Source organism: Bos mutus, chromosome 13 (genome assembly GCF_027580195.1).
Source record: "Bos mutus isolate GX-2022 chromosome 13, NWIPB_WYAK_1.1, whole genome shotgun sequence".
Taxonomy (NCBI): domain Eukaryota; kingdom Metazoa; phylum Chordata; class Mammalia; order Artiodactyla; family Bovidae; genus Bos; species Bos mutus.
In genome coordinates this window covers 22734615-22748305 of record NC_091629.1, presented here as the reverse complement: position 1 = coordinate 22748305, position 13691 = coordinate 22734615, and positions in this window count along the sequence as shown.

The following is a 13691-nucleotide window of genomic DNA, read 5'->3' as shown; positions in this document are numbered from 1 at the left end:
CCCTAAGATCAGAGAGCCTGGCATGTACTTAGTGCAATGTAAACACCTGTTAGGATAATTATTGACTAAATTATACAGGCAATAAAACAAAAGAGTTCCAGAAAAACATCTATTTCTGCTTTATTGACTATGCCAAAGTCTTTGACTGTGTGGCTCACAATAAACTATGGAAAATTCTGAAAGAGATGGGAATACTAGACCACCTGACCTGCCTCTTGAGAAACCTATATGCAGGTCAGGAAGCAACAGTTAGAACTGGACATGGAACAACAGACAGACTAGTTCAGGTCAAATAGGAAAACAGTTAGAACTGGACATGGAACAACAGACTGGTTCCAAATAGGAAAAGGTCAGGAAGCAACAGTTAAACTGTCATCCTGTTTATTTAACTGTCATCCTGTTTATTTAACTTATACGCAGAGAACATCATGAGAAACGCTGGGCTGAAAGAAGCACAAGCTGGAATCAAGATTGCCGGGAGAAATATCAATAACCTCAGATATGCAGATGACACCACCCTTATGGCAGAAAGTGAAGAAGTACTAAAGAGCCTCTTGATGAAAGTGAAAGAGGGGAGTAAAAAAGTTGACTTAAAGCTCAACATTCAGAAAACGAAGATCATGGCATCCAGTCCCATCACTTCATGGCAAATAGATGAGGAAACAGTGGAAACAGTGGCTGACTTTATTTTTCTGGGCTCCAAAATCACTGCAGATGGTGATTGCAGCCATGAAATTCAAAGACGCTTACTCCTTGGAAGGAAAGTTATGACCAACCTAGACAACATATTAAAAAGCAGAGACGTTGCTTTGCCAACAAAGGTCCATCTAGTCAAGGCTATGGTTTTTCCAGTGGTCATGTATGGATGTGAGAGCTGGACTATAAAGAAAGCTGAGCGCCGAAGAATTGATGCTTTGAACTGTGGTGTTGGAGAAGACTCTTGAGAGTCCCTTGGACTGCAAGGAGATCCAACCAGTCCATCCTAAAGGAGATCAGTCCTGAGCATTGGAAGGACTGATGTTGAAGCTGAAACTCCAATACTTTGGTCACCTAATGTGAAGAGCTGACTCATTGGAAAAGATCCTCATGCTAGGAAAGATTGAGGGCAGGAGGAGAAGGGGACGACAGAGGATGAAGTGGTTGGATGGCATCATTGACTCAATGGACATGGGTTTGGGTGGACTCCAGTTGGTGATGGACAGGGAGGCCTGGCGTGCTGCGATTCATGGGCTTGCAAAGAGTCGGACACGACTGAGTGACTAAGCACAGCACAGCACAGGCTAGAGAAAAATAAGCAGAAGTTTGTAGATGTTGTCTCCTGTCCCATGGTGCACCCCACTTTGGACACCTCTAAACCAGGACTGGCTTTACCTGCAAAGAACTCCCTACCCAGCCTGGAAGGCAGACACAATTTCAGAAACATGCATGCTGTGGGAGCTGAAGAGGAGCCGTAGCTGTCACCTGAAGAGGTCAAGGCCAGCCTCCCGGAAGAGGCAAGGTTTGAGCTGAGTGTGGAAGGGTGAACTGGATTCTACCAGGTGGAGAGAAGAGGGAAGACAAAGACATGGAGCTGAGCGCCAAGATTCAACTTGCATCCAGTTCCCAAGTTGGAGTCTATATCAGTTTCCACGTAGCCTTTGAGCATCACAAGGGAGACCCCAACCTGTTCATCAAAGTCCACTCAACCCTGAATACAGACGGATCTGGGAGTCCCCTCAGAAGAGACAAAGGAAGAGGAGATACCTAGATGTGAGGGAAACACCTCATCTGTGTGAGAGCCCTTGTCCCAAAGCTTGAGTTACCAGCTTCCTCCTGCTAATCCCTGCTCCTGGGGGAGTGAGGCAGCCGCCTTTAGCGTTTCTAAGAAACAGACCCATCAGAGCTGAGTGACATAGGTGAGTGGATGTTGGAATGAAGGATTTGGTGGTGGATGCAAAATTGAAGAAGTCATCTTAAAAATTAAATGGTGGGATATTTAGCTGTCAGATACTCAACCAGCCTCAGTTTTTATACCTCCTTCTACGGGGAGCACACTTCCTTGGGCAGCAGGTGCCGGCTGGCAGCTTTCATCCGTACAAAGTCTTTTGTCCTAATGAACCAGTAAGAGTCCCCCTCCCGTCTGGCCCTGACTTTCACATTGGTCCTTACTCTGCTCCTAAGACACCTATGGACCAATTCCGCTGTCTTTGTTCTAAGACATTCCTAGAGACACTGGGAGATGGCAATCAGGGAAGTACCCCCATCTCTCCCAAAGTGTCTTTTAGGTTCTCTTGCAACATTTGCTAAGTCCCCTCTGCCAGCTTTCAGATTCTCAGGCCTCAAAGGTGTGGACATCCCTTTGGTTCAGCTTCCAACAGTTTATGCAGAGGCTGATAGGATGGTTGCCACCCTCAGGAGGTACCCCCTTCATTGAACTGGAAGAGGGAAGTTGGTGTAAGAATAAGAGAATGGTCAGCATCCAGATCACCCTCCTGTTTTGCTTTCCCTAGTAGGTTAAGAGCAATGATAATCAGAGACTGTGAGCTAAATGAGGGTGACTGAGAGGAGAGGGTAGGAGACTTCCCTGGTGGCCCAGTGGTTAAGAATCTGCCTTTCAATGCAGGGAACCTGGATTCCATCCCTGATCAGGGAACTAAGATACCATATGCTGCAGGGCAACTGAGCCTGAGCCTCACCGTACAGAGCATGCCACAACTAAGACCCAAAGCAGCCAAAAATAAATAATAAATATTATTTAAAAAGAGGAAGGGGTAGGACGTAGATGGGGGCAGGACTCCAAGGCTCATGGAGGTATTGCCCAGGACACATCATACTTCAGGTTCATTATTTGATCTTCTCAGCTGCATAGCATTATGGGAATATGTTCAGAGCCCACTGTCCCCAGTCAAAGGGAGAGCCCTGCTCTCCCAGGTAGAACAATTTTGACATTTTTTATGCCCCTGTCTCTGAGAAAACGTACGATGGATGGGTCTTCAGAGAGCAGAGCTTAACTGCCTCACTACAGATGAAGTAACTGAGGCATCGAGGCTCTAAATACTACAGATAATTAAATAAAGGAAAAGAGAGAACAAGACCCTTCTATCTTGGGTGGCCCCACATGGCATGGCTCATAGCTTCATTGAGTTACACAAGACTGTGATCCATGTGATCATTTTGGTTAGTCTTCTGTGATTCTGTTACTCACTACCTTATAGTCTGGGACTATTCCTCAAATCTCTGAGTTTTACTTTCTTTAATTATAAAATAAGGATAATGCTTGTACTTGTTCATGTTTTCAGCCATAGACCACTAGAAACACTCCTGTTCCTAGCTGAACAACTTGGGTTTATTACTCACAGCAGCACCTCACACAACACCTCCCTTGAGGAACGATGTGGCTTTCCAATAAGATGTTAGAAAGAACTTTACAGGATGTGGTATGGTTAGCTTCAGGATTGAGGAAGCTGGCTTTGCTCTGAACTGGATGCTGTTGGGAAGCGAGCAGTTCTCTGATTGACTGTCTTAATCTTTAAGAAGGGAAGACTAGATAGAGCTTAGAGCTGTACTTGGTAACGCAGCATCAGCACCACTCATTTGAGGCAGGATAATGGGATAATTTAGCTTGTTTTGCCTGTGTTCAACCTCGACTACAGCGTGTCCTGTCATTGTGTTGATGCATCATGAAAACAAAATGGTCTTGAGTGACGTGAAAATTCTGTGAAATACTTATCTTCAGCAAGAGAACATAAAGCCAACTGTGAGTGCCAAGTCGGCTTTCAGACTTCAGGGGCTGCTTTTCTCTTTCTCATAACTTCTCATAGAATTAAGGTGAGAATTAAGGATACAATATTAGTAAAATGCTTGGATAAGTGCCTGGCAGAGTACCCCTCAATGAATGGCAGCTCCAAAAAGAGTAATAGAAATAATATTAAGCAATACTATTAATAAAGAAGTTGTGTGTGTGCATACTCATTCAGTCGTGTCCGACTTTTTGTGACACCATGTACTGTACGTCACCAGGCTCCTCTGTCCATGGGATTCTCCAGGCCAGAATACTGGAGTTGGTTGCCACTTCCTCCTGCAGGGAATTTTCCTGACCCAGAGATCAAACCTGAGTCTCCTGCGGCTCCTGCATTGGCATGTGGATTCCTTACCACTGAGCCATCTGAGAAGCCCAATAGATAAGTTATTTAATTATAATTAATAAATATTAATTCATAGCAGTATAATGGAAAAGTACTTGGCTCTAAATAGAAGAGACTGACTTCAGTAGCTCTGGGTATTGCTGTATGACCTTGGACAAGTCCCTTCACCATTCTGAACCACAATTTCTTTCTATGAAAAATAGGGTGATTGCACCTGCCTTAGGAAATCCATTCCTCTGACTTGCCTGGGAGTCTAGTGGCTGGGACTGCACACTCCCAGTATAGGGGGCCCAAGTTCGATCCCTGGTCAGGGAACTAGATCCCACATGCCCAACCAAGAGTTCACATGCCAAAATTAAAGATCTTGCATGCCTCAAGAAAGACTGAAGATCCCACACGGTGCAACTAAGACCTGGTGCAGCCAAATAAATAAATAAAATTTTTTTTAATAGAAGAAGAAAGAAATCCTCTTCTTTGGGTATTTTTGAGGACTAACAGATTACAATGCTGAAGTGCTTTGAACACCACAGACCAAAACAAGTTGGCTAGAAACACATAGAGTTTTGGGCTTCCCTGGTGGCTCGGTGGTAAAGAATCCACCTTCCAATGGAGAAGACACAGGTTCAATCCCTGGGTCAGGAAGATCCCCAGGAGAAGGAGATGGCAACCCATTGCAGTATTCTTGCCTGGGAAATCTCATGGACCGAGGAGCCCAGTGGGCTACAGTCCACAGGGCCGCAGAGAGTCGGACACAACTTAGCCACTAAACAACAATATCTAGTTTTAGGGGTTTTTTGGCTCCTGACTGATTTTTAAGTGTGCTATCAACTGCATTAAAGAAAGGAACAAAGAGCATTTTTCTTTGGTAGCGTCACCTTCTAGAAGTCCACTATCAGGAATTTCCCCATTGTTTAAGGAATGTCAAAGTCCTCTTCCAAATTTGTCCCATTCTTCTTCACACTGAATCTAATTCCCTCTGGCTTCTGTAATAGGTCTTACCCATATCCACTCTCACGCCCATCCCATGCAAAACTATTTGACCTTCTGGTCTCTCAAAAATATAAGGAGAAACTTTTGACTTTCTGCTGGTTCTCCTTTCAATTAAAGCCCCAAGGAACCAGCCATTAGGAACTGCTCTTTAAGGAAGGCACTCTCTGCCCACAGTGGCTGCCTCCTGGATCCAAACAAACCCTCTCTACTATTAGGAGGGAAAATTCAACTCTTTGGGTACTCTCTGTGTGTGTGTGTGTGTGTGTGTGTGTGTGTGTGCATAAAGTGGGTTTATAAGTCAGCAGTTAATATGAATAATTATTTAAAAAAATATTTACTCAGCTGTGATGTACACAGGAAAGACATGGTCTCTGCTCTGTTATAGTCCATTTTCTAGCAGAAAACTCCGTGAGATATTGAACAAGTGATTACTAAGGAATACAATGCACAGGGTGTGAAGGGAGAGTTCATAGAGGAATGGAGGTGATGGGAGTTGGATGGAGGGATGCCCTGAGGAAGTGAACTTTCAGTTGAGACCTGAGAGATGAGCTAGAGTCCCTGAGCAGAAGGTGGGGAAAGGGTTCTTGGCAGATGAAAAAGCAAAAGATGGAGGAGGAGGTATGTGAGAATGAGTGGGAGGATGGGACGAGGTAGCACTGGGCATAGAAGTGGGAGCCAGACTTGAGGAAACTTGTGAGATGAGTTAAGAGTTTGGGGCTTTATCTGAGGTCAGAAGAAGGACCTGTTCAGCTTAGAAGAACCTGGCAGAGGATGGAGAGAAGGGTGGCAGGGGAGGTGGGCACCAAGGCAGGGGGGTCATGATGAAACCATACAACCTAGGCTGGGACTTGAACCATGGTCTTTTAACTGAGATCACACACCTGTTCTGGGACCTTAATGAAGCTCAGTGTCTTTAAGTCTCATTGCATAAAGAATTCACTGAGAGACAACATGATTAAGAAGTGAATTTATTTATTTAGATAGATATACATTCCACAGACAGAACGTGGTCCATATCAGCAGATGAGAATGGTCTTGGAAGAAGCACACTCCACTGACACAGGCTGGGCCATCCCAGAAGATGAGGGGCCCAAAATATGGGATGGTTGCTCTTCATGTGCTGGGTAATTTCATAGGCTAACGAGTGGGAGGATTATTCCAACTATTTTGGGGAAGGGGTGGAGATTTCCAGAAACTGGGAGAAGGCAATGGCACCCCACTCCAGTACTGTTGCCTGGAAAATCCCATGGATGGAGGAGCCTGGTAGGCTGCAGTTCATGAGGTCACTAAGAGTCGGACACGACTGAGCGACTTCACTTTCACTTTCCACTTTCATGCACTGGAGAAGGAAATGACAACCCACTCCAGTGTTCTTGCCTGGAGAATCCCATGGACGGAGAAGCCTGGTGGGCTGCAGTCCACGGGGTCGCACAGAGTCGGACACGACTGAATCGACTTAGCGGTAGCACTAGCAGTATCCACTTTTTGACCTTTGATGGTTGGCCTCAGAACTGTCTCAGGGCTGTGTCATTTAGCTAATGTGTTACAACGAGCATATAGTGAGGCTCAAGGTCTCCTGGAAGTAGAATCTTCTGCCATGCTGGTCCTAGTTGATTCTAACTGGCTTTTGTCATGTCCTATGGCTATGTCATTCTGCCCCTTCCCTCATGTTTCAGTGACAACTGTCCAGAGTGGAGATGGGAGTGGCCTGGATGCAGCAGAGAGCAGTGGCTACAGAGGAGACAGCAAGGAGCGACAAGCAATAGGCTTTTCTAGGAGACTGCTCGGAGTGAGGAAAGGGAAGAAGCATTGAAAGCAGTCAGGTACCTGGGAGAAGGGAGGGGGAGCGAGTCTGGGGGAAGGACAAAGAGTTCATCTTGGCCAGTGTTGAGTCCATGGCACCTGTAGAACATTCATGGGAAGATATTGAGTAGACATTGATTCATCCAACCACTTGATCAGAAAATGCTGGTTAGGGATAGAATACAGGGTGATCAAAAGCTCAGACCAGACCCTATGACTTCAACCTCTTGCTCTGCCAACTTTCTAGCTGTGTAGTCAGCTCACTTCTGTCATCATCTGATCCTCTGCACAATGGAAGCCATAACAGAACCTACTTCTTTGGTCAATAGTGACACCAAGGGGATGAATCTTTGTAAAGACCTTACAACATTGCCTGCACCCAGGAAGGAATAACCGTGTCCTATCTCAGTGCCTGCTATGTGTGCCAGGCACTGTCCTAGGCTCTGGATCACAGCGGAGAACAGCTCACAGCTCCCTGCTCTGCCAGAACTGACATTGTAGCTGGTGGATACAGTCAGTGATGATGAACAAGATACATTTCACAAAGAGATCACTGTCAGGCAGAAAATCATGCAGAATCAGGGCAAAGCAAATCACAGCAATTTTAGGCAGATGGTTGTAAATATGGAAGGAAGGGTGACTGGAAAGGCCCCAGGGCAGGAACAAGTTCCCTGAGGTGGGGAACAGAAAGGTCTGTGCAGCAAGGGAAACTATGGGAGAAGTAGGCGGGGATTTGCTCAGAGGTGATGTTAGGGCATCTAGGTTGTAATTCCAGGTGCAGTGGGAAGCCTCGAGAAGACGTGAAGCAGGGAAATATCATGGTCTAATTTCATTTTTAAAAAGTCACTAGCCAACAATGAGAAAATGTAACACACCAAGAATAAAGAGAGGGGGAATTCCCTGGCAGTCCAGTGTAGGACTTGATGTTTCCAATGCAGGGGGCACAGCTTCCATCCCTGGTCAGGGGTCTAAGATCCCACAAGCCACACGATGTGGCAAAAAAAAAAAAAAAAAGAGTGAAGAGAGGTCCATGCTGGAGATGGAGATCTGAGATTATTCACCTAATGGAAAATGGTGTTAGGAGGAGTGGTTATATGGACCCAGGAGGGTGCGCAATCACAGTAACAGGGAGAATACGGCTCTGCTCTTGCCTTCCCACGTGACCCTGGAGGCGGGTCCACTTACAAGGGAGGGTGGTGCCTGGTACCATGTAATGATGGAGATGAAGAACAACCACTGCAAAAGTCTGCTTTAGATGGATTCTCCTCCCTTACACAATTCTACGAAGCAGCCACACGAATTCCTGGAGTGCACACTGGCTGTGTGTGCATTCTGCCCCTGCCTGTCCTGTGTTGTGCAAATCAGCCTCAGTTTCCTCCTCTATAATGTGGGCGTGATGACATCTCCCCTCTCGTGACTGTACAGAGGATGAGATTAGATAAACCCTGGGAAGGATGTTGAAAGGAGAAAGAAGAAGGTTCTTTCTTTCATATTTCTTTCCTTTTTTTTCTTTCAACTACTTTACATACTGGATTATGTTTCTTTTAAGTCTGCGTTTTCATATATGCTCTTTATTGACTAATTATCAGGTTTCATTGAAATTATATGTCAGTTTTCTAGAATTTCAAGTTTGATTCTTACTGCTAAGTCACTTTAGTCGTGTCCGACTCTGTGCGACCCCATAGACAGCAGCCCACCAGGCTCCATCCCTGGGATTCTTACTTAGTTTTACTCTTAAAGTGCTAAACATTTATTAACGGTCTCCATCCAAAGAGCATGTAGATAGCTTGACACTGACAGATTTCTCACATATACATTTAATGGCTATTTTTAGGAAAGAATTTGTTGCCACCCATAACATCAGGTTTCTTTCTTGGGAAGGAAGAAAGAGAAAAGGAAAAGGCTGTTGGGCAGGTATCTGGGAGTGTCTGTTACAGCTTCTCTCCCTGAGGCAGAGAAATTAAATATAACACCTGACTTTTCCAGGCAGAGACAAATACCTTCAGGCCCCACGAACTGTCAAGGGTGTGGGCACAAAGTGTCTTTGGTGCAGGACTGACCTGTCAGAGCACAAAGGTAGACAACATCCCTGGAGTCGCTGGGATGAAGCAGGGCCAGGTAGACAGAGCTCAGAGTATCTACAGGGCATTTTGACAACAGCCCTTGGACAACATTTTGACATTAATCAAAAAATGTTTGACAACCACATTTTGACATTAATCACATGTGAGCTCTATCTTGGTTGCTTTAAAAAAAATTATATCCTAATCCAAGTTGACTTTATGAGGCTGGAAATACTATTTCATGTTATAAATGAAGAAACTGAAGCTTGGAAGGATTAAATAATGTTGCCACGGTCACCTAGCTAGGAAATGATGGAGCTGGGATTAACCTCTTCTCCAAGGTCACATAATCACTAATGGCAGGAGTGCGATTTGAACTCAAGATTCTCTGACTTCAAAGACTGCCCTCTAAAAGAAGTTTGAAAGCTGTGAGGCTAAAGCCTTGGAGATTCACAAGACAGGACTCAAAGTTTTGAAATAAGGAATCTCTGCTGTTCATAATTTTTTCAATTAGATGATATAGAAACAAATTTTTTTATAAAGAATTTGGTTTGCATTTATGCCATAAAGACCTTACTTGTGAGTTAGAGGAGGATGAGGGCTGACCAACCTAGACAGCATATTAAAAATCAGAGACAGTACTTTGCTAATAAAGGCCCATCTAGTCAAAGCTATGGTTTTTCCAGTGGTCATGTATGGATGTGAGAGTTGGACTATAAAGAAAGCTGAGCGTTGAAGAATTGATGCTTTTGAACTGTGGTGTTGGAGAAGACTCTTGAGAGTCCCTTGGACTGCAAGGAGATCCAACCAGTACATCCTAAAGGAGATCAGTCCTGAACATTTATTGGAAGGACTGATGCTGAAGTTGAAACTCCAATACTTTAACCACCTGATGTGAAGAACTGACTTATTTGAAAAGATCCTGATGCTGGGAAAGATTGAAGGTGGGAGGAAAAGGGGACAACAGAGGATGAGATGGTTGGATGGCATCACCAACTTAAAGGACATGAGTTTGAGTAAACTCCGGGAGTTGGTGATGTACAGGGAGGCCTGGTGTGCTGCAATCCATGGGGTCACAAAAGAGTCGGACGTGACTGAGCGACAACTGAACTGGACTGAGGCCTGAGAAAAGGCCATTGGATTTGGACATGAGGAACTTGCTGGTGACCAGTAAAGGCATAAAATCTCCCTGGTTGTGAGCAACAGAAACTGACTCTGGCTACTGGAAGAAGAGAAGGAATTGGTGAGAATGGTGTGGGGATGTAGAGGGCATCTATTCTGTCTTCCTGACTGTACCCTTAAGTTACATCCCATTGGATTCTTCGGCTGGCAACCAACAGCACTAGCTGATGTAATTCAGTCTTGGAACGGAAGGAAATGCTAAAAAGAATTCTGCTTGGAAAGGATGGGAAACAAGAGAATCAAGGTCTTCTCAGGCTGCTTTTGAGTGAATACCATACATTTTCAGGATTTTTGTCTTTCATTAAGAAGTGAAAGTGTTAGTCACTCAGTCATGTCTGATTCTTTGTGACGGTGGGGACTGTAGGCCACCAGGCTCCTCTGTCCATAGAATTCTCCAGGCAATGAACATTGGGGTACACGTGTCTCTTTCAATTCTGGCTTCCTCGGTGTGTATGCCCAGCAGTGGGATTGCTGGGTCATAAGGCAGTTCTATTTCCAGTTTTTTAAGTTATCTCCACACTGTTCTCCATAGTGGCTGTACTAGTTTGCATTCCCACCAACAGTGTAAGAGGGTTCCCTTTTTTCCACACCCTCTCCAGCATTTATTGCTTGTAGACTTTTGGATCGCAGCCATTCTGACTGGCGTGAAATGGTACCTCATAGTGGTTTTGATTTGCATTTCTCTGATAATGAGTGATGTTGAGCATCTTTTCATGTGTTTGTTAGCCATCTGTATGTCTTCTTTGGAGAAATGTCTATTTAGAAATGTTTATAATAGCCAGGACATGGAAGCAACCTAGATGGATGGATAAGAAAGCTGTGGTATATATACACAATGGAGTATTACTCAGCCATTAAAAAGAATACATTTGAATCAGTTCTAATGAGGTGGATGAAACGGAGTCTATCATACAGAGTGAAGTAAGCCAGGAAGAAAAACACCAATACAGTATACTAATGCATATATATGGAATTTAGAAAGATGGTAACAATAACCCTGTATACAAGACAGCAAAAGAGACACTGATGTATAGAACAGTCTTTTGGACTCTGTGGGAGAGGGAGAGGGTGGGATGATTTGGGAGAATGGCATTGAAACATGTATAATATCATATATGAAATGAGTCGCCAGTCCAGGTTCGATGCACAATAGTGGATGCTTGGGGCTGGTGCACTGGGACGACCCAGAGGGATGGTACAGGGAGGGAGGAGGGAGGAGGGTTCAGGATGGGGAACACGTGTATACCTGTGGCGGATTCACGTTGATATATGGCAAAACCAATACAATATTGTGAAGTTAAAAAATAAAACAAAATTAAAAAAAAAAAAAGAATTTTCCAGGCAAGAATACTGGAGTGGGTAGCCAGTCCCTTCTGCAGGGGATCTTCCTGACTCAGGGATAGAGCAAATGTCTCCAGCATTGCAGGCAGATTCTTTACCCTCTTAACCACCAGGGAAGCATTCATTGGTCAACATTAAAATTCCAAGGAGAGCATCTGTTTGGCCACTCTTGGTCTGGGGGTAAAATCAAGAACTCTGATTGGTAAGCCCCTCAACCTGCCTGGCCCACCTGGGGTGGAAGAAGGATCATTCCCTCAAACAAAAATCAGGCTACCTTTTTTTAAATTATTTATTTCTTTGTTTATTTTTGGTTGCTCTAGGTCTTGGTTGCTGCTCTCAGTCTTTCTCTAGTTGCGGTGAGATGGGGTTACTCTTCGTTGCATTGCACAGGCTTCCCATCGCAGGGCCTCTCTTGTTGTGAGGCACAGGCTCAGTAATTGTGGTTCACAGGCCCTAGTACAGGAGGGCTTCAGTAGCCCCATGGCATGTGGAATCTTCCCGGACCAGGGATGGAACCCATGACCCCTGCATTTGCAGGCAGATTCTTATCCACTGTACCACCAGGCAAGTCCAAAATCAGGCTAGTGTTATCAGTAAAAGGACAAAGGGATGCTAGGTGACAAAACAGCAAAATAGCCAATGCACTCAGAAAGAGAGGTTTCCTGAGTTAGGAAGTTTGAATGGGTCCAAGAGGACAAGGAGCCATTGTATGGTTAAAGGTACCCTGTTCCTTCCTGGGAATTTCTCAGATATCTAACGTTCATTTGTTTATAGTCATCTTAGAGTGGGCAAGTCTGCAGCTGACTCATATCACCACCCATTTCAACCTTATTAAATAAAAACAAGCTACCTTTTCCCCGAACACTTACGATGAGCTCACCCAACAAGCCACACTTTTAAATGCCCTCCAGGCCAGGTGAGTAATGAGGACAGAAGTATTTGGAGTTGGGGTGGAGGCAAGAGGACAGTAATGAATGCTGGGGATTATGGAAACTGGAGAGAACACTCCCCTCCTGAGAAGAGAGCAGCCCCCCTTAGCTTAGTCCACGGCTTTCAGTGTGGTCCCTTGAACAGCACCACCAGCATCCCTGGAAAGCCTTAGATGCAGATTCTCAGACTTCTCCCCAGTCCTACTGATTCAAAACCCTGGAGGCAGAGATGTTAAATCTGTGTTTGAACAAGTGGTCTATGTGATCCTGATGCTTGCTCAGATTTGAGGCCCAGTGTTCTAGTCGCCGGTTGCCACTGTGTTCCCAGATCATTTCCTTTTACTGAAAGATACCAGAATTTTACTTTTATGTGAAATTCCTCACTCTTAAATTTGACGACTAATTCAAACTCTTAAAAGGTACTGTGTGGGCTCACAATATAATATTCTATCCAGATTTGCAACCTCTGGTTTATGCTGTTGATACAGAGCAGGGCCCTGTGGGGCTCCTGGGCACAAGGCCTTTCTGTGTCTTGCATTTCTTTGATTATAGAAAACAGCCTTCATTCAGCCTTCCTGACCTTCCCTAAGGTCCAATCAGCAGATTCAAGCAATTGTTAGTTAGGGAAGGAAGGAGATAGGAGACAAGGGAGAAATAGTCAAGAACAGCCTTGGGGCAAGGTTCTGCTTCCCCATTAACAGATACATACAACAATATTTTTGTGCTATTTTTCAGGTATTGAAACCCCTTCCAGGTGGGAGAAGTTAAGGTTTAATGATGGTAATCTGCCCACAAGCATGTAGACCCCAGACCCATTGGACCTACCTGCAGGTTGATGATGCTGACTCCTACTATGTCACCACCAACCCATCAGAAGACTATCAATGAGCTGATCGTGTCCTCTTTGCACAATCACTGTAAAACTTCTCACTATCTTCTCCAAGTTGGGACACATGCTTTTGAGGGTGTTCGATTGCTGTGGCGCCGTTTGCCTGGCAAAGTAACAAAGCTGTTCTTTTCTACTTCGCCCAAAACTCTGTTTCCAAGAATCAATTCGGCACCAGTATACAAAGAAGCTGAATTTTGGACCTTAGTTTTCCCTTTGACTCTTAATATAATCCTACAAAACACTTCTTGTGATGTGTTCCACCTTCCTTCTTTTGCCCTCACTCTGCAGTTTGTAGGATCTTAGTTCCTCAACCGGGGATTGAACCTGGGCCCTCAGCAGTGAAAGCATGGAGTCCTAACCACTGGACAGC